Raw genomic sequence first — 21,572 nt, 5'->3', positions numbered from 1 at the left:
GCAAGCTGTTGTGCACAGTATTTGAAAAGCACTTCTGTCGGGGGACTTGAACACTTGGAGTCTTGAAAATAAGGCATAGGAGGTAAATGCATGGAAAGGGAGCAAAGGAGAAAAAAAGAAGTTTGGGGAAGTGACTGAGAATGTCACATGGCAAATGAGCCAAAATAGGGCATGTAGGCATCTAGTTCAGATGTGTCAATCTTGGAGGAGGAAAATCTTAGAAGGGGCGACCAAGCATAGATGCTAACAGACACACAAGGGGCCTAGGTGTCAATCTTCCTCACAGGGCAAGTAGAGCCCAGCAACGTCGCATCAGAGACACTGCAAGACCCAAACCCTTGCTGGGGTGGTGGGCTTTCCCAAACAAGCCTGCTCTGACCCTCTTTGCTTTTCTCCACCCCGGCATTTCAGCTATGTGGATGGCTCCTGCCCACTGCTCACTCTGACTGCAGCAATAAGAAAAGGCTTTGTCCTGTTTTCCCTTGTTCTGTATTCCCTTGGAGGCCCACAGGAGAGCGTGGGGTTCCTCCAGCTGCTTGCAGCCCTCTCTGCTCTCAGCAATACCCCCTCTGCAGTTCTGGCCGTGGCCACCTCCCTTTAAACCCACGGAGGCTTCGCCTGGGGGAAGGTGCCAGCAGATGGTGCTCTAGGATGCTATATGCAGCACCTCTGCCCCACATCGCAGGGCAGGGCTTCCCTGCCACGGGCACCCTCCACGGTCCAGCCTTTCCCACCTTGGGCACTGCCCATTGCAGCTTCAGGAGGGCCAGCAGCTCAGGGTGAAACCTCAAAGCTGACCATGTGCCAGCATCCTCCAGCTCCATCCCCTTGGAGAGCGTTTTCCATTGGCAAGAGGGGGGGGGTTTCCAAGTCAAGACAAAAATGATATTATTTCATCCAAACTGATTTATTCTGGAGAAGTCCAACAAATTCTTCTCTCTGACTCGCTCCTAAAAATGGTGGCCCATATGTTGTAGCCATATCCTTGTGCAGAGCATGCTGCTGACTTTAGGATAGTGTTTCAACAGGTCCATCTCAGAGAAGTTTCCATCCATCCTCAGAGGCGGACAAAGCAATTTTCTGATTTAAAAAAAGGCAAATTTCAAGACAGAATGGCAGCCCAAATGATTACACACAGCAGGAACTTGGGCAAGAAAAGCCAGAGGCAGGCAGTGCTGGTAAGAGTGAGTTATAGCTGTGCTCTGCAGTTTATGGGAGAAGTAAGGTCTGTGTTTACAAAGTGAGAAGAAGAGTGTGAAAAAGTGCTTTTAAGCTGTCAGCTATTTATCTCCGATGCTTGTTTAATTATGGACTAAATATTACAGTGGGAGGAACCACAGGGTGCAAGCACTTTCCTGCCATGGCAGGAAAGCAGTGTAGGCACTTTAAATTCATGCTGCACTGCTGTCGGTGTTACAGTGGTGATTTGTGGGGAAGTGGGAGCAAGAGGTGATGGTTTGCCTGCATGACGCAGCTGCTTGGGTATTTGGACTGCCAGCTTAGACTATAAGTTTTGTTCCCTTGCAAGCTGGGAGCCGTTCTGTTCAATTGCTGCTGTGAATAAATTCATTGTATTATAGGAACACCATCCCCAAAGTTCCACTTTGGTAATGATTCTTTTCCTGCTGGAAAACAAGCTGATCTTGATCATCCCTCTCCCCCATAAGCCAATGGTTATGGTTATGGTGTTTGCCCCAAAACTCACAAATGGTTTTTAGGGCCAAATATACAGAAATCAGTTTTCCCCATCCAAACTTGTGAGATAAACCACAGCAGGGGTTTAAAGATGCACAACAGCATGAAGACTGACGCATTCTGCTGAAACTGCATGGTGGAATTTGGATTAGCAGGATGTAATGACTGGAGCAGGAGTTTGGTGATTCTGATTCTGGATGCTGAGAACGATCTCAGGCAAACACAAGCACCAGAAGTCTCATTGCTGAGTCCCAACCTGGGAACAGCTGCTCTCACGGTTGTTTGTGGCATCCACTCTGGGAAGAAGATGCTGGAAATGCTGCTTAGGAAGACTTGCTCCTTCCTTCTGGGGAGAAGCTGAAGGTAGAAAGCAAGGAACTGGATAGAAAACCAAGAAATACGCCAGTAATGAGGTAGCTGTCAACACTCCCTGCGGATATCCTCACGGCAGCAGAATTATTTATAGACAGAAGTGTCTCAGAACTTATTTTCTCTGACACTGGCGGTGGCAGAGTAACGGATAGCTCTACAGGATGGGTTTTCAAAACCACTCAATTAGGAGCAATGAGGTGCAAAATTAGATGTGCAAAGAATTGGAAACAAAGATATTTGAGATGAAAGGGACTTTACTGGCCTGACAACACCATCCTGTTTCCAACAGGACAGAAGAGTTCTTTTCTTAGCACCGTGATGTACAATTGTTCATTTTTATAGACACTTCTGTGTACATGAATGTGACATGTAGAGCCTGAAAAAGGCACATCCATCCAAAGAGGCACTCAGGCACAGCCAATCAGAAACTTCCTCCAGGATGTCTCTGGATAGAAGGACAATGTTTGTTATGACAAAGGGAAGTGAAGAACTGGAATAGGTTGCCCAGAGAGGTGGTGGATGGCCCATCTCTGGAGACACTCAAGGTCAGGCTGGATGGGCTCTGAGAATCTGATGGAGCTGTGGGTATCGCTGCTCACTGCAGAGGAATGAGGGCCATGAAGACAATCAGAGGGCTGGAGAACCTCCCCGACGGGGACAGGCTGAGAGAGCTGGGGATCTGCAGCCTGGAGAAGAGAAGGTTCCAAGGGGACCTTATAGCAGCCCGTAAGTACTCAAATGGGGGCTACAGAAAAGCTGAGGAGGGACATTTTTGAAGGGCATGTTGCGACAGGACGAGGGGAAACGGCTGTAAACTGGAAGAGGGTAGATTTAGGCTAGATACTAGGAGCAGTGCTTTGCTGTGAGGGTGGTGAGCCACTGGGACGGGTTGCGCAGCGAGGTTGTGGATGCCCCCTCCTTCCCTGGAAGCATTCAAAGCCAGGCTGCATGGAGCTGTGAGCAGCCTGTGCCTGTGGGAGGTGTCCCTGCCTATAGCAGAGGTTGGAACTAGATGATCTGAAAGGTGCCTTGCAGCCCCAACGGTTCTGTGATTGCAATTCCCTGGCATTCCTTAGTCTCTCCACCTCCCCCGAGAGCTGTGCCACCAGGCTGAGCACACCATCCATCCCCCTGCCCTCACCTCATGCAGGTGGTATCTCTGCCGCCTCCGCTGGCAGCAGCAGGCTCAGGCACTCCGTGCAGCCCGAGACCTGGACAGCTGTATTTCTGGGTAGGCACTCAGTTTGGGTAGCTGCGCTCTTTTTGGCGAGAGCTTTCTCCTGGGTGGAGGCCATGGCTAGGTTTGTTGTCAAGGAGGAAGCCGGTGGGTGAGGGGGTCTCCCGAGTGGGCAGGGAGCCTCTGCCTTCCCTGCTCGCCCTGCCTGCGCCAGCGGCCGTGCCACAGTCTGTTTGCTGGCTCTGTTCAGCCACGTTCCTGGCTGACCACGCTCCCCAAGGGCAGCCTTTGTACGTTCAGGATTTGACCCCGTCACTCCTGGCTCCGCTCACAGTGCCTCAGAACCACTGTGCTTGCACACTGTGAGGGGACTGCGGGTCCCTGCCTCTCCCTGATGTGTTTCCTGCAGATCTCTTGCGATGGCTCGGCTTTGTTCTCATCCTCTACGCCCGTTCCCATCTTAGTCAAAGTTAATTTCCTTACCAAATGCGCCGACTTCCTCAGGCCGTTTTCTCGTCTTGTGAACACGGGCGTCTGACAGTGGCACAGATGGGTTCTGTGGCTGAACCACAAGTCCTCTCACAGGGACCGGAGCAGCTGCAGCGCCCGTCGCAGGGCCTGTCCTGACTGCAGAGCCCGTCATGAGGGCAGAAGCAGCTGCACAGCCCATTGCAGGGCTTCAAGCAACCCCAGCACCCAGGCAGTGTAAGGGCTGGAGCAACCACTGGGCCCGTCACAACGGCAGGGCCTGTCACCAGGGTTGAAGCAACTGCAGGCTGCGTCATGGCAGTTGGAGCAACTGCTGCCTGCATTGGAGGGTTGCAGCGGCTGCAGGGCCTGCTGAGTTGCCATGAGCTGCCAAGATCTGCAGGGATGGAGCATCCACAAGCTCGGTGGGCAGCCTCTTCCAGCACCTCAGCACTCTCTCTGGAAAGAACTTCCTCCTGGCATCCACCCTAAACCCTCCTTTGCTGAGCTTAGAAGCATTCCCCCTTGTCCTCTCGCTGTCTACCCTTGTAAAAAGTTGATTCCTCTCCTGTTCCTTATGCCCTTTTCCACACTGGAAGGCTGCAAGGAGATCTCCTTTGCAGCCTTCTCCAGGCTGAACAAGAAGTCAGTGTGTTTGGTCAACGACCAAGGTGTTTGATCAATGTTTGCTTTTCTCCTGAAGCCGAAGCGTTGTACCTGACACTGGGAAGGAAAAACAACTGTTGCAGCTGAGAGCGGAGCTCTGTCATTTGAAAGGTGATAGAGACGTGCTCAGCAATCACTTCTTACAAGGCCACCAGCATGTTTGGGTGCAGCCAGGCTGGAGGAGGCCTCTGGGCAAGCAAGGCCACAGCTCAGCCCAGAGAGCTGCCCTGCCCTGCCCTGCCCTGCTCTGCGCTGACTGCACACACTCGATGCGCTGCAGCGCCTTGAGGCTTGCAGCATCCCCAGAGCAGAAGCAGCCCTCAGACCTGACAGCACTGCCCGCATGCAGGAGGAAAGCCCGGCTCTGACACAGCTGGAAGCAGCCCTGGACCTGACGTGCACCCTGAACACGGTGGCATTCCAAGCCCAGAAACAAGCCCAGAACCGGGCTGCTCCTGCCAGTGCGGCCTGGGTTCTTGAGGAATGTGGGCCGTGTGCTCCGCTGGGGATGTGGCCCGAACCCAGCTCAGCCTGGACTGGGAGAGATGAAGTGAGGTGTGGGGAGGAGACAAGCCTGTCGTCAAGGTCCCTACCTGCGCCCGCCTCAGCAAACAAAAAGCAGGGAAGGATGAAGCTGACAAATGTGTGTGGGGAGGGAATCTCTGATCTTTATTGTGTTGGACTTTTAAGACCAGAGTAAGTAGGGGAGATAGGACAAGGAGGGATGGTTTTAAACGGAGACAGGGGAGGTTTGGGTTAGATCTTAGGAGGCAGCTTTTCCCACAGAGCGCGTGGAAGGGATGGGCACGGTGAGAAGTGCTGCGAGGAGGGCAGAGGTCCAGGAAAGAGCGCCCAGGCCCTGCCTCTAGCTCTGGCAGGCCGCTGGCAGGTGGAACTGCAGGTCCTCTGTGGCTTGGCTGCTGCTGACAGCCCTTACCTGTGCTCTCCGAAGTGCTGGCTGATGCATTCCCCGTCTGTGGCACAGGGCAGATGGAAGCTGCGTGCACAGCCGCTCTCTGTGCATGTGATGGCAGCCCCCCTCTCACCACAAACACAGCATTGCTGGAAAGAGCAGAGCAGCTCCGTCAGCAGCAGGCTCAGGGCTTCCACGGCCAGCCCCACACCTCTGGCAGGGCACAGGACGCGGGCATTGCTGGGCTACCCTCTACAAAGCAGCCTGGGGGACAGGGCTGATCTCCTATGGGCAGGACTTTGTCCTGGGGGTGGTTGGAAGGGCTGGGATTGCTTTCCTTGGGTCCAGACTAAGCTGGTGTGAGCCCTTCCTGGCACAAATCTGCCTGCTCCGCACAGGTCCTCACCTGCTTGTTAGCCTGCTTGACCTTGTGTGTGATGGCAGCAACGGGCAGGCCCCCAGTTCTTGGTTCGGAAGTGATGTTGGCAAACATCTGTAGGAGAGGAAAGAAGAGAGGATCTCATTAGGACAGAAAGAAAGGGAGCATTGTCGGCGGGAATCTGGAAGGAGCCCGTGGGGGAACTCACCAAGCAGAACTCGTGGACACGAAGGCCGATCGCAAAAAGCATGTGCCCGCAGATGTCTGGGTCGACATCTGCCTGGCCACACAGCACACACGCTGCAGAGGAGAGAGCAAATGTGAGCAGCGGTGAGCACTTGGCAGGGCCAGGTGTCCCTGAGGGCTGTCCCCAGGGTCCTGCTCTGTGCCTGCCGTGCTGGCTGGAGGCGGTGGAAGGGAAGGGGCCATGGCAGGCCCAAGGCAGCCGCAGCCCAAGCCGGGCCCCCTTGCCAAGGAGCAGAGGGGCCCTGCCCCATGCCTGTGTGGGAGCTCCTGCCTGCCCCTTCCTCCCCTCTCAGCTCTCAGCCGCAGGCCAGCGTCGGGAGCTGTGTACAGGGATGCTGTGCGCTCACCTGGCTCCTCCATGCAGGAGGCCTTCCTCTTCCCATTGGACGTCATTGTGCGTTGATAGCGAGCACTGCGAGAGTCCCTGCTCTCTCTGCGCCTCACCAGACCGCACTGATGCTTGGCCTGAGCCCGGCAGCCTTTGCTCTGCTAGGAGCTTCACGTGTCACTATGGCTGCTCTATGACACCCACTGTGACATCACGGCCACCGCCTCACAGAGGGTGTGGGTGCCGGCCCTCAAGCAAGAGGGTGGCAGCCCTTGCAGGCAGCACAGAGTGAGGACACGGTGCTGCCACACTGCAGAGAGGAAGGACGGCCTCCCTCAACCTGCTGGCACCGCTCCTCGTGGCAGATGCTGGAGTGCAGCTGTCCCTTGGGCACACTTGCAGCCCTGGGGCCACGCTAGCACTTGAGATCTGGACTAGGTTTCTGGAGGGTCTAGTAAAGATTGCAAGTTAACAGCATATTTGGTGTCTAGTGTGTGTGGTGAGTGACTTTTTACAAGGTCTGATAGGGACAGGACATGGGTTGATGTAGTTTTAATCTAGAAGAGGAGATTAGATTAAGTCTTAGGGGAAATTCTGTAGTCCGAGATTGGTGAGACACAGCTGGCACAGGCTGCCCAGCGAAGCTGTGGACGCCCCATCCTTGGAGAAGTTCAAGGCCAGGCTGTATGGGGCCCACACCTCCCAGGCAAGAGGGTAACAGCTCCACAGCTTCTCTGAGCAACCTATTCCAGTGCATTACTGCCCTCCGATTCAAGAATTCCCTCCCAGCGTCCAATCTCTATATATCTTCCCTCTTTGTTCAGTATTATGCATCACCTCGAAGCACAGCTAATTGCCTCAGGTTTCCCTCGACACCTTTCCACTTGCGTGGGCAACGCAGCAGATCTTCTTTGAAAGGATACTTTCTCTTCATGGCTGAGAAAGAAAGGATCACTTCCACACTATGAAAGCAGATAGCCCTTTTCCAATTGATTTTTCAATCACAGAATCACAGAATGGCCAGGGTTGGAAGGGACCTCAAGGACCATGAATCTCCAACCCCCCTTCCACATGCAGGGCCTCCAACCTCCACATTTAATCCTAGACCAGGCTGTCCAGGGCCCCATCCAACCTGGCCTTGAACACCTCTGGGGATGAATGGGGCATCCACAGCCTCTCTGGGCAGCTGTTCCAGCACCTCACCACTCCCTCTGTAAAGAATTTTGCCCTGACATCCAGCCTAAATCTTCCCTCCCTCAACTTCAGACCATTTTGCCTTGTCCTGCAGTTATCAACCCTTCCAAAGAGTTGGTTCCCCTCCTGTTTGTAGGCTCCCTTTAGGTACTGAAAGGCTGCAGCGAGGTCACCCCGCAGCCTTCTTTTCTCCAGGCTGAATGAGCCCAGCTCCCTCAGCCTGTCTTCGTAGTGGAGGTGTAGCTCAGCATCTCTGAGCATCTGATGGTGCTGTGGGTGTCCCTGCTCACTGCAGGGGAGTTGATCTGATTATTTTAAGTGTTCCTTCCAAATCCAACAATACGATTCTAGGATTTCTGGCCCCTTGGGCAGAGCCACGACTGTTTTGCGCCATTGGTCTTCCTGACCTTACCCAGCATCCTTGTATCCCTATACACCAGCTGCATCCATCTCAGGCTGGGACTGACTTCAATTTCCTTCACACATCTAAATGCAAATGTCTACATGTGATAGAGTCACTCTCTGCTCCAATTTTTAGTCATAAAAGACAAATGTCCACTGTTAAAGTGGTTCTGTAACCCATTTTAGATGTCAGCCGTAGGGTAAAACAGATGACATATTGCGCCTCTAAAATAAGATGAGGTGACTCCTCGCTGACTTGCCTTGCATGTGCCATTTGTGAGGGACTGACATACAGCCTGCTAAAAGTTCACTGTGCTTCATGTGCCTAATCAGCAAAAAGGCTTTTCCCCAAGCATTTCAGAAAGGAGATGAAAGAGGAGTTTAACATTACTATTAACCCCAGATGCACAAGACAGCACATTGGTTTCCTTGGCAGGTCACCTTAGAATCATAGAATCATAGAATCCTTAAAGCTGAAAGGAACCTCTGAGGGCCATCTATTCCTTGCAATTGATAGGGAAAATCTTCCAATGCCTTGTGCCAAGAGAGCAGTTTAAGCCTCTGGTGTGCAGCTACCTAGGAGTCCATGGCTCCTCTAAAGGCCTGGAAGTTGTGACATCTACCCCAGACACTGTTATACAAGAGTTATACAAGAGTTATACAGCTGTTATACAAGAGTTTGTAGCCCCAGGGGGGAGTTTGGCAGCTCCAGGCTGAAAATCACTGTCAGAAGTTATGTTCTCATCTGGATCATCCTACACCTGCTCTGATATCCAACCCTGTTCTTCATCATCAGGGTTGGATGGGGCTGTGAGCAACATGGTCTAGAAGGAGGTATCCCTGCCTATAGCGGGGGGGTTGGGAATAAATGATCTTCAAGGTCCCTTCCAACCCAAAGCATTCTATGATTCTATGATCATGATTCAGACTTGGATAGAGGTGTGGGTTCTTGCTATCTTGCTGTCACTGCTGCTACATGCCCTCAGCACAATGACCTGTTCTGGCTCTGAGACCCTGATGGAGCTGTTGTTGTCCCTGTTCATTGCAGGGCAGTTGGACAAGATGGCCTTCCAAGGTCCTTTCCAACTCAAAACTGTTCTATGATTCTATGATATTGGAGGATCGTGTTTGGGGTGGTGTTCTCTCCTTGCCTGTGTGCCCTATGCCTCTGGATGATTCTGACAGGTCCCTTGGGCAATCTTTAACCTATGTGTTCATACACAGGAGCCAGGTGGCACCACCGTGTAGGTCTGTGTTGTCTGACTCTGGCCCTGCCTCCTCGCTGCACCACTGCTCCCACAAAAGGAGCTGTATTCAGCCGTTAACGGATGCGGAACGTGTTGGTGTGGAGGCTGTTCCATTCATCACAGGTCTCCCTTCTCTATTCATTGTATGTTGGTTAATGTTAATGAGGCAATTTTGGTCATTTCCACTTTGTATGCACAATAATTATTTTTCAACCCTGCAAAATAGTTCCTAATTAAACTGATAGATTTCAGCAAGGTTTCGCAAGACTAAACCTCTTCCTCTATTATAGGGGAAGCGTGGCCTGTGAACTCCATTGTGACTGAACTCCGCAAGGCACAACAAGTTTTTCAGATGCCTTCCCTTGGTGGATTTTAATAGGCTGAACAAATTGGAACCTTTGGTGAAATCAAAGATAAAGAAAGAGGTGACACGTCTCTTTCTTGTGGAGGAAACAAAAAGAAAAAAAGCAAAATAATTCCTTTAAATGCCCGAGGACAATGTGACATCAAATGTGCAGGATGAATCTCATTACTTTGTTCAAAGTCAGGAATGTCTGCCCATGAAAATGCAGGAAGGAAACTAAAGGAGGGCTGACATTTCATTGCTTGCTGCTCTGTAAACAGCCCTGATCCAAAGGAATCATCTGAATGCAGCATCTCCGAGCCGCTGTGCCACACGGAAGTGTTATTTCTTCTCAATGAGAACTTCTGAACCAAATGGAGGTCAAGAGCCTATTACTACCAGCCTAAAAGCATAAGCAGTGCTCTTAGAGGAGCCTGGAGGAGCAGATGCTTTAAAGTTAAATGGTCTCACTGTCGAACAAGAAGTGCTGTCCTTGAAGCAAGCTGTTACAGCTGCTTAGGACATTGGTGCTAGTTCCATGAATAGATTACAACAATTCAGCTGAGCCACAGCTATTGCTTGGTGCACACTCATAGCCATGCAAAAGCAGTATTCTGGTCTGAGCTTAGCTCGTGACCAAGAGGATGAGCCTAAAAGAAAGTGCCTCTCATTATCTGCAGGATGGAAAGTGCACAAAGGCAGCTGATGGGCACTGTCTCAAGACAGAGTAATGTGACCTTGTGTGTGTGTCTTCAGGCATGAGGAACGTGAGATCAGCAGGCTGCATGTTTTTGGGGAGGCGAAACAAAAGCAAAGTGGGTGTCTAAGGTCCTGTGTAGGTGCTTTAGTCAGTGTGCTCTGAGCCCAAAATCTTTTGTAGAAGACCAATGCAAGCCCAAAGCCAACAGCAAATGGGGGTCTCTTCTTAACATCACATGGGAGCTCTTCCCTTCATGCCCCAGAGTATTTGCCTTAGAATTAGAGAATCACAGAGTCCTTAAGGTTGTCACGACCACTAAGATCATCTAATCTGACTATCAGCCCATCACCACCGTATCACTAAACCATGTCACTCGTTGTGACATCTGCCCTTTTCTTGAAACATCCAGGGACAGTGACTCCATCACTTCCCTGGGCAGCCTGTACCAATTCCTCATCACTTTGTATGAGAGTAAATGCTTCCAAACATCCAACCTGAACATTCCCCAGTGCAACTTGGGGCCATTCCCTCTTGAACCACTAGGAAATACTTTGTGCAAGCACTGAGAATCGAGGAACGCAAAGCTGAAATGTACAGCACTCAGTCAATGGCATTGATAAGGATATAAAGCAGCTGTTTGACCCAAGGACACCTTTGGAGCAGATGAAGACATAAAACACAGGTATGGTGCTAGGATGGGGGGTAAGTGAAACTCCTATACTTGCAAAGCAGTGCCTATTACAGACCACTGCTGCCTCCCAGTTAGCCCATCTGCAGGGAATGTGCCCTGTACCTTTACTTCTCTATGTCCCAACATTTTACACTCCACCTTTCACCCTGATTTTACTTTCTCTCCTTTATATTTGTTACCAAAGACAAAACAGAGAGAGCGACAACTGAAACTTTAAAAGGCGTTACTGCAAAAAATATTGCCTAGAGCAGCAAGTGCATCAGTTTGGATATGGAGCATTGATTTCTTTTTATTACCCTACTTATTAGCTACTCAGGATTTGCTCTTAAGGAAAAAAAAAAAAAAATTAAAAAAAATCAAAGTGAACCCAGAGGAACTGTGAGAGATAAGAAGAAGGATGATTTCTCGAGTTATTTATCATCATGAAATGCTTGTAGCTCCAGATCTCAGGTAGGGAAAGAGTTCCCTGTGTTCCTTTCCAGTAATTAAAAGAAAAAAAAAAAAAAAGGGAAACCTGGCAGTTTACCAGACATTCTTTGCACACAGATTTAATATCTTTTTATCTTCCAGAGATAATACCTGAGCTGGAGGAATCAGATCAGAACATGAATGCCTTTGTTGTAATTCCAACTCAATGGAATATTTTTTGCTGTAATAAAACCTATCAGTATTAAGTGGCCTTGATTTTCCATTGCAGTATTGTGGCTTTGTGCCTGAGCAGCATCACAGAGCTGAATCTTTGGCTGGTTGGTTTACCTGTAAGGTAAAAGCTAAGGGTACTGATTAATTTGAGATTCCATTGCTGTGATTAAACAAAGTCTCTGACCCAAGTTACCTTGACATGCAATGGCAGAGTATCAGCATTAGCATCAAATTGCCTAGCCCTAGGGATGCGGGGAAAGATAATTAGCAAAACAAACAATGCAAAGATACTGGAGGTTAAAAAACAAAAAACAAAACACCTGGAAAAGGAAGGACATTTCATAGGAACAGAGATTTGGGGAGGAAAATGAAAGTCTGTGTGTTTTCTAGAAAAGATGATGTTGATCATGCTTAGATTGGAGTTCTTACATAGCAAATGCAGCAACCCTGAACCTCCTGGCTGAGACCAACACCCAGTGAACAGTTCTCCCTGGGAGAAAACAAAGCACCCCTTGCCTCCCTCCCACATTCTTCCCTTTGATTGCTTGTTTACCTGCTTTCATATCAAAGACAGCTTAGCTTTCTTTCATCTCAGCTATCGCTATCACTGAGAAACAAACTTCAAATCAGCCTTCTTGGGAGCTGGCTTCTCAGGAGCCCTTCCTCAGTAACAGGTTTTACGTGTTTTTTACATGTCTTGAACAGGGTCTGTTGTGATAGGACAAGGAGAAATGGTTTCAAACTAATAGAGGGGAGATTTAGATTGCCTAGAAGGAAGAAGTTGCTTATGATCGGGGTGGTGAGGCACTGGCACAGGTTGTACAGAGAGGTGGTGGATGCCCCATCCCTGGAGGCACTCAGGTCAGGCTGGAGGGGCTCTGATGGAGTTGTGGTGTCCCTGTGCATTGCAAGGGAGTTGGATTAGATAGCCTTTAATGGTCCCTTCCAACTCAAAGGACTCTATGATTCTTAAAACATCTTTCAGAAGTATCAAACTAATTTGATATTTCAGAAGTATGAAACCCAGAAGTCCCCAGAATGATCTCCATGGACTTTGACTTGCACACTAGTGATCAGTAATGGCAGAGCAGGTGAAGCATTTGCCCTGCAACTCACACCTGTTAAATTAATCCTGGTGAGAAGAGCACTAATTAACTGCTTATGATTTTGTCAGTGCATTCAGATTTTTTATTGGAGAGAACTGTGGATGCTGGTGTGGAGGATCCTGAGCAATTTATGGGTGTTCTGTATTGTAACTCCAAGAAAATTATTTTGTAAGTATTTATATTAAAAATAAAACATCTTAGGAGACTTGGTGAGCACCGAGTCCAATATAAGCCAGCATTATGCCCTGGCTGCTAAGAAGACTAACACTATCCTTAATTGCACTAGGCTAAGTATCACCAGTGAGTCAGAAGAGGCAATTCTTCCTCTTTGCTTAGCATTGGTGAGTCTGCACCTGGGATGTCATTCCCAGTTCTGGGCTCCAAGTACAAGGGAGGCCTGGAAATACTGTAAAGACTAGTATAAAGCATAGCTTTGTGTTTTGTTCCGTATCAATATAGCTGTCTCTGAGAGGCTCCACCAGTGGAACTGAATGATAGCTGGAGGAGATTTCTAGAAGAGAATTGATGATGTTTTTGCATAGAAACCCATTTTTCCTGTTGTTTGTGCCTGCCCTGATTGATGTTTTCCCAGCTAGAGTGTGTGGCAGTGGGCAACATCCTCAACCTATGAGACAAGGAAAGTCCAGACCCACCCATGAGCATGACCCGGTTTGCCATGTCTTCTCTTTCACCTGCACCTTCAGAGTGCTGAACATTGTATCTGCCTCTCAGTGAGTTTTGAGTCCCACATGAGGATTTGGCCCTGGTGCAGTGATCATTGTCAGCTACAGTTAACAGAGGTCATCTCATCCGTGCCAAGGCTGGTCAGCCAAGCACAGCAGTATGACACGCTTTAATTAGCTCTGCAATGATTTCCTGCCTGGGGAGAGTTGTTTGGTGGCTTACTTGATGCATGTAGCATAAGTGGTTGTGTTGTCATCATGTGCTTGGGGGCAGCTCCCAAGTGCTCCCTGCTAACGAGAGCAGAAAGGATTTGTCTGAAGCAAATTAAGATGGAGTTTTGGAATTGCTTTCCTTCAAACACATGATTCTATGCTGTTCCCTTTCTCAGTTGTGTTTGCTTTCACTTTCACAGTGCTCTTCTGATGTATGGACTATCACAGCTTTGTGCACCCTATCTCTGCCCATTTCTCTCACATGCACGTGGTCTTCAGTATTTCACTGCTAGCAGAAACCATCAGTTCATCTCCCTCACACATTTGCACTTGTTCTGTCTCTCTCAGGACGAAGTCTGCTAGGAAAAGTGCTAACAGACAAGTGAGTTAATGAGAAATGAACTCCCTTTTAATTAATTCTCCTTGTGCAGGAGTCTGATAGGGAGGCAGGCTGTGGTGACTAGCTGGGTACGATGAGAGGTCGGCACAGCGTGTAGTTAATGGAGAGGCACAGGACCATCAGACAAACCCACAGAATACATTCTGCTATCAGTTGCAATTGTGCTGGCAGTCTATTAAATAACTTTGGACCACATCCCAGGTTCAGCAAAGGTATTCTTTAGGGTAAGTCCAACCCAAAACAGGAAGGAAACTGGACAGTGTGAATGAGCCGGTTCTAGACTTGCAGTTCAGTGGGTAGTATATAGTTGAAGCACATTTTTTCCCAGAAATTATAGAATCATAGAATCATATAATGACCTGGGTCGAAAATGACCACAATGATCATCTAGTTTCAACCCTCCTGCTGTGTGCAGGGTCACCAACCACTAAAACAGGCTGCCCAGAGCCACATCCAGCCTGGCTTTGAATGCCCCAGGGATGACCCAAGAAGCGATGGATGGAGGCATATGAGGCAGGAATACACAGGAACAGAGGTGAATAAATGTTTGAGAATGTTGGAAGTGAGAAGACTGCAAGAAAGGAGGTAGAGATGGGATTGTGGAGGTCACTAAGATGATCTTTTATGCCCACAGAGCAATTCACATCACTCTGAGGCAGGCATTTACAGACAAGATGTATTATCCAAACATCAACTTTACAGGGGACTGAGATACTCACGTGGGACTGGCAGATGCAGTCACCGAATCAGATTACCGTGAGTTGGAAGGAACCCACAAGGATCATTGAGGCCAACCCCAGGTCCCACACAGCACCACCCAAACCCGACAGGTTGAGGTGACTCCCTGCCCACATGGCATGGAGAATCCAGGAGCCTTGAGACTCTGGTTCTTGCTTGAGCCTCCGCTCTTGCGCTTCAACTGATCACACAGCTGTTGCCTCCTCTTTCTTCTTTGGACTCAGCAGAAGTCATATTTTGGACAAATCTTGGGGGACAATTTTACCGGGTCTTCACTGAGCAGTTTAGTATTTTGGCATCTAACAGCAGTGGTCTTCCCTGAGGAAGGCCTCTTAGCTTTGTTTGGCATGAATGAAAGGGAAGGGGAAAGCTGGCACACTTATGTTCCCACTGATCCAGATCCTTCCTGCATCCCATCTGTGGAATGGCAGCTCCTTATCAAACCCCGATCTCATTCACAAGCTTAGATGGCTTAGTTTTGTTTAACCTTTCCTTAGCAGTTCTTAACAGACTTCCTGTAGGCTTTATTTAGAGCCACCAGTGGTTTCCACTGGGATGTTGCCAGGCAGGGAATTACTTTTGTTTAGATGGAGATATGAGGGGTTAATGTGGCCATCACCAATTAAGTCAAAGCTCAAATCTTGGCCTGGCTGCTCATAACATCTGGCCGTAATGGACTGGACTGGAATTTTCTTTGGAAATTCTTTGTGGCAAAAACAGGGCAACTTAGGGGAAAAATGGCAGAAAAGCAAAGATCTATCTGTTCTCATGCACCTTTAACAGCAGACTTTCTGATATCTCAAGGGCATCTGGCACTCCAGTTTGTAAGTGGCCATGCCCTATATATTTCTTATAGCAAGTGTTACTTCCATCAGAACTTCATCCTGCTGCCTGACTGTTGTAACTCACTTGTCTGGATAATATTGTAATGAATAGGTGACAGATGATGCTGAAGTCTGTCTCTTTTGTCAGGTGATCTGTCAAAGAACAAAACTTTGCTCTGACAGGCTGTCAAATGGCTCTTCTGCAGAAGAATCTCAGTCCTAACCAATAAAACACGTGGCTGACAGCATGTACCCATCGTGTCAGTTTTTGAAGGAGGCAGTCATACAGTGAGACTCTGAACAGCTTCATTTTAGTCCCTAATGACCTCACACCTTTGTTGGCTATCAACAAAATGAGAAATAAGGGAGAAGAGAGATTGGCTTGTTAATATCTTTATTTCCATTCCCATCTTTTCCATTGCTGTTGTCCCACAAGGGAAAACCAGGTAGAGCTGCAAAAGGTCTGAAATGAAATGGAAACAGTATCTCTTTACACTTGCTTGGGAAGTTTGAGTGCTAAGAGCAGAGATGGAAAATACTACTTGTCTGAACAGGAATTTGTTCCACTTCTCCCTATGCTCAGAGGTAAGTTGGTCACCATGGCCTTTCTGAATAGCCAGCAGAGGGAAATAAGCACTTCTGCATTGTGATTCATCTTGCCTCCTTTGCATCTTCACTCCTGGGTGAGCTGAACTGTGTACAGAAAGTCTGTTCCCCTCTGCTCAGTCTGGGCTACTAAGTTTGATTGGGGATGTTGGCAATAGATAAAAAACAACACTGTCTTCTGCCCCTATGTTTTGCCCAGAGCAGTTCTGTCTCTGGTTTTGACTCAATGTGCTCATCTCTTTCACAGTTTAGAGACCCCTCAGTAGTCCCAGACTGCTGTCTTTCCAAACAAAGCAGGGCTTTGGAGAGACTGGAGAGTCTCTGGAGAGACTCATTGGCTTATGGCTATAATTCTGGATGGAAAAAAAAACCTCAGAGCCCAACCTCCCCTCCAGCATGGAGTGAGTAATCAAAATCCATCCAACCTAACCTATCCAAAAAGGAAAAGCCAAGGAGAACAAACACTTAGGAGGTAGGAAATGAGTGCTCATAACAAATACCCCACTCCCTGCTAAGCTATTAATGGTGCCACTCTTCTGCAACACCACCGTTTGCTCGGGTTGCACTAGGCAATCCTTCATCATTTCCCTCCTCTGGCCCGAGGAGAATAATGCAGCCTCCAAGGTCAATGCAATTACTTGCTCCTTCTCATTAAAGAAATTGCCAAAGTACCCACTTAAAGTCGCTAGTCTCCCCACCCCTTTCATTGCCAATGATTTATGAGGAGGTTATTTATTCCCTCCTCTTTTCTCCTGAACACCTTTCTAATTAGAAGCAGCACATTGCAGCTCCTCATTCTCCAGGGTGAAATCCTATTTACTGCCAAGGGGAGAGTATGGCAAGCAGGCAAATATAGTGGGTGGCTATTTGTTTCAATGGAATAAAATCCATTTTATGGCTGGTATCGGAGAAACAGCTCCATCCACAAATCCTCTGCTTGCAGCACATGGGATAGAGCAAACAAACAGCCATGCAGTGAAGGTCTTAATAGACACTGGTTCAACTCTTTGCCGTGTAGGTGAGAGGATGACAAGAGTGAGCTCCTGAAAGTCTTGGTTTTCCACTCATTAAAAAGGCAATCATTCCAGCCCATTAAAACTGCTTGGAGTGGAGTGACTGTTTTCCTGGTTGTGAGGCTGTATGATTTCGTAGCATCGCAAAAACAGCAATCACACTTGGACTCTGACTGCTTCTACCCAGCAAAACACTCGTATTTGTCCAGGCTGTGGCGAACACACTGCGTTTGAATTGGAATTTGAAAATGTCAGCCCTGCATGATGATGCTGGGAGCTGCCAGAAATGACAATGGCTTTTTGTTGCAAGTGTTTGGAAACTACGGCTAACGTTGCAATGGAGCAATTAACTGTGATTTTTTCAACCAGTTGTAATGCTTTTCCTAAGGTCACGACTATATGCTGTCCCAGAACAGCTGCCAGCACTCTGTAGCCACGTTATTAATTAAAATCTAACACAGTGTATACCTTGCTACTGCATGTCAGCCCTCTGCTAACTGAGCCACACAGCCACCTGGATCCATTTGTGAGCAATCCCAAGAAAATCCTATGGGGAGAGGAATGAAGAAGCATCTGCTGGGTCCCATGGATCTTGCCTGGCATTACAAATAGCAATGTAACCATCTGAAGAGCTGCACATGCAGCTGATCAGCTTAATTTGCAAAGCAATTTCCAAGCTGTTAGCAGTGTGTGCAGGTGATGGAAGAATGAACAGTGAACTTCATGATTTAGGGGACAGTGCTGTCCCCGAGCCATTGCAGGCACGTGCAGGATGAATGTGACTGTAATGAAAGGGAAGAGGTGCATGAAAAGTGTCTGCGCAGAAAATTGGGATAGAAGCAGTTCATTTCTGGTCTTGTGCCAGTTTTGAGCTCCTGTTCCATGGATATGAAAGGAGCAGTTCCTGAGAGCTTCCTCACTGTTACCACATAGGATCTCGTGGTGTAAGTACAGCCGTCAGAATGAGTTCTTTTAAATTTAAAAGGGTTAATTAAAATTAAAAGAACTGCGTCTCTCCACTTGATCTCAGCAGCCTGGCTTAGAAACCCAAGCCCTGCTATTTCCTCTGAGTGTCTTTTATCTCCCTGCAGATGAAGTCTGCTTTAATGCACTCACTGTGCAGAACCTTTCCATCTCAGGCCCTTATAATTAGAAGATTGGACTAACAGAGTATCTACTGGCAGCGAATAGGCAAAAACTTATTCCTGATTCTGCCTGATGTTGTGGGAGGTGTTCTGGGTTCAACACGATCCCTGTCCTTTGCATTCTACCTCATTTTCCCTATCAATAAAAGGAAGATAATGATACCACCTTTGGGGAGCCAAGCACTTTGCTTTTGTGGACTCGTTGGGTGTGCTGGGCTTCACAGCCTCCTTGAACAAAACTTCACTTGGGTCTTTTCCTGCATCAGAAACAAAACTTCTATGGCCAGAAGTAGATGGTTGTTGACTTTCTGAGGAGTTTATTTCTGCAAACACAGAAGGACCCTCAAATGGAGTCTGTGATTGCCTCCTGAGTCTCCACTGCAGCCCAGACCCCATACTTTGCCCTTTCTCCATAGAACCATTAAAGTTGAAAAAGACCACTACCACCGTCAAGTCCAACCCCAGCCCACCCCACCATCCCCACTGACCACGTCCCTCAGTGCCACATCTCCATGGTTCTTGAACACCTCCAGGGACAGTGACTCCACCACCTCCCTGGGCAGCTGTACCACTGTATGACCACTCTTTCTGGGAAGAAATTTTTCCTAATATCCTTCCCTAGTGCAATTTGAGGCTGTTACCTCTCATCTCAGGGCTGGTTCTCCCATGTCTCCAGCATGGAGCCTCTTTACCTCATCCCAGCTCACTGTGAAGTGGTAATAGCATCTGGCTTTTTGTTTGGGGAAATTTAGCTATTTCTACATGGAGAAGGATGTGCCTTGTAAGGCAGAGGACATGAAACCCCAATGATGTGTTGACATTCCCTCCATCACCACCTAGTATGTTAAGACAAAGGTTGTTCTCCCTGGACTCATTTGTGCAGCATGATAAATTCCCTGGAGCCATGGTCTTCCAGCTATGGACTCAGCTGAGGTCAGAGTGTTTGTCCCCATTGCACGTCCTTGCTGGAGTGCATGCTGTGCTGGCCTGCCCCAGCCTCATGGCAGACAGCAATCAGTCTGGATTGGAGTTCCCCGGAGCCACAAGGAGTGTTTAGATGCACAGGCATGCTTGTTTGACACTGCCTCAGCTCCGTGCTAATTAAATCCAAAGGGTAATCATTATTTCATTGAGTTTCCTCCAGCACTGTAATTCTATCTCGGTTGTGGCTGAAAGCTCTGAATGAAGAGGCAGGTACAGGGCCAGTGCCTTAGGCTGATTTTCTTTGTCCTTTTCTTCTTTTTCTTCTCTTTTCCTTATCCTCTCCTCTCCCCCTCCTCTTCCCCTCCCCTTTCCCCTTCCTTTCTATAGGTCACCTGGCAGTAGCTCCAGCCCATGGGAGTCAGGATCCATGCAACATTATGCAGGAGAGGACTAAAAGTATCCCACTCCCATTAGGAGAAGGGACCTGAGATAGTAGAAGGGCAGATGGAAACCCAGCATGTCCTAATTCCTGCAAATGTATTCCTGCAGAGTGAGAATTCACCAGGACTACTCCATCTTCTCTCTCCTCCTGCCTGCATGGGGATGTATGGGGAACAGGGGCCCCTGTATTTGGGCTCTTTGAGAAACCTGAGCAGAAATTGGATTTTTTGGTTCAGTGACCAAAATCAAGGCGATTATTAAAAACACAGTCAGTTCTGTTTGAAGCAAATGGGGTCTTCCAAGGGGTTTTCAGAAAATTAATTTTAAAAAAACCTCCAAATAGCAAATCTAAAAAAAATCCCTATTGTGGCTTAAAGCTCAGTTTTCCCTTTCTGACCACAGTTTGTTTTAATTCTGGTTTATTTCATCTATTTTAACTCCTTCTTCTTCCCTCTTATGTATTCATTAAAGAAAAAAGATAAAGCTGAAGAAGGAGGAAATCATCAGTCTGGATCTTTGGCTACCCCTCTTCATTTCTGGCACTGCTGGAATGGAATTTCTGATCATTCTCTCCAGACAGCCAAACAAGAGACCAAGAGACTGCCCTGCAACATGACTTTGTGTCTGTTTTCTCATCCAATTAGTTTTAGATTATTCTAGCCAGATTATTTTGGAAATCCCTTTCACAACTGGGAATCCAAAAGAGAGACCTTTGCCTTAGGGGAATGTCTCGCTATTTCAACTGCTTCACTTTGGGCCTCCTCTTTGGAATTGCAGAATCACAGAATCACTAAGGTTGGAAAAGACCTGCAAGATCATCCAGTCCAACCATCCACCTATTACCAATAGTTCTCACTAAACCATGTCCCTCAACACAACATCCAAAATTCATCTCACTCAACTTCCAGTATTTCAAATAGAGATGTTTAAGCGCCTTTAGCCCCATCTGGCAAGTTTTGGCCCTTCTCCATGTGGCTGGATGGCTCCCAACCCTTTTTCTTGCTTCTTCTCAGCTGTATCTTCCTTGGAGATGGCATCCAGTACTTTGCCTCATTTCGCTGGATCCTGTCCTTGGCCACATGACATTGGGGTTTGCACCCTTTTCTCCATCATTATCGTTCTACTCATGTGCTCTTCCAAGCTTTGCTGTGCTTTTCTTCCTCCTTTTCCCACTGCAGATGGCTTGCATGATCTCACGGGATTGCTGGAGCACTGTCAGGGAGACCAGGGAGTTCTTTCTTGCTTCTCTTGTGTCTTCAGCAGGATTCTAAACACTTTGGGAAATAGGTTTCCTGTCCATCCCCTATCTCTTGAGCACAGTCAGACCGTGTCTATTGCTGTTGCAATAAAAATACCAGGCAAACCCAGAAACCTCTAAGTAGTTCTGTGATTCATATGAGGTTTGAAGAAACGTGGAAGCTTATCTATCTTCCAGTAGGCTACGGGACAGGAGCCAGGAATTTCTGAGCTTTCTTCCCAGCATTGGCTGCATGCTCTTGAGCGGGGAATCTCAGTCTGTATTATACATTTCCCCTCGATTTGCCTGACACGTCATGCACCAGATGAAGATGAATCCTAGGGGAGTTTGTGCTTCCTGATTCTGCAGGCTGCATAGCCAGAAGGCACCACAAGGATTATCTTATCTGATATTTGGTATAAATAAAACAGATTTTTTTTTCCCTCCCAAATTGGACCAGAGCATCTCCTTTCATAGATAACCTAATCTTTTTTTCAACATAAGAAACATTGGGGACTCTGCAGCCTCCCTGATAAGCTGTTCCAATATTTAATTATCTAAACAGCAGTGAGTTGGTGTCCACTTCAAAGGCTGAATTAATGTAGTGCTATCTTCCACCCATCGTATCTTATTTTCTTTATTTTCCTTATCAGCATGACTGAAGACCTCCCCTTCCCTGCTTTGCTATCACACAGCTTTCCCCAGTGTTAATATTCCTAGGTAATGATCCTTCTCAGCCTTCTCTCTGATGGATAACATAGCATTCCCAAATCTGTTCA

This window comes from Lagopus leucura, unplaced genomic scaffold (assembly GCF_019238085.1).
Source record: "Lagopus leucura isolate 7727_CA_CO unplaced genomic scaffold, USGS_WTPT01 Super-Scaffold_702, whole genome shotgun sequence".
Lineage (NCBI taxonomy): Eukaryota > Metazoa > Chordata > Aves > Galliformes > Phasianidae > Lagopus > Lagopus leucura.
The sequence above is the reverse complement of the archived record's forward strand: the minus strand, read 5'-3'. Positions refer to the sequence as shown.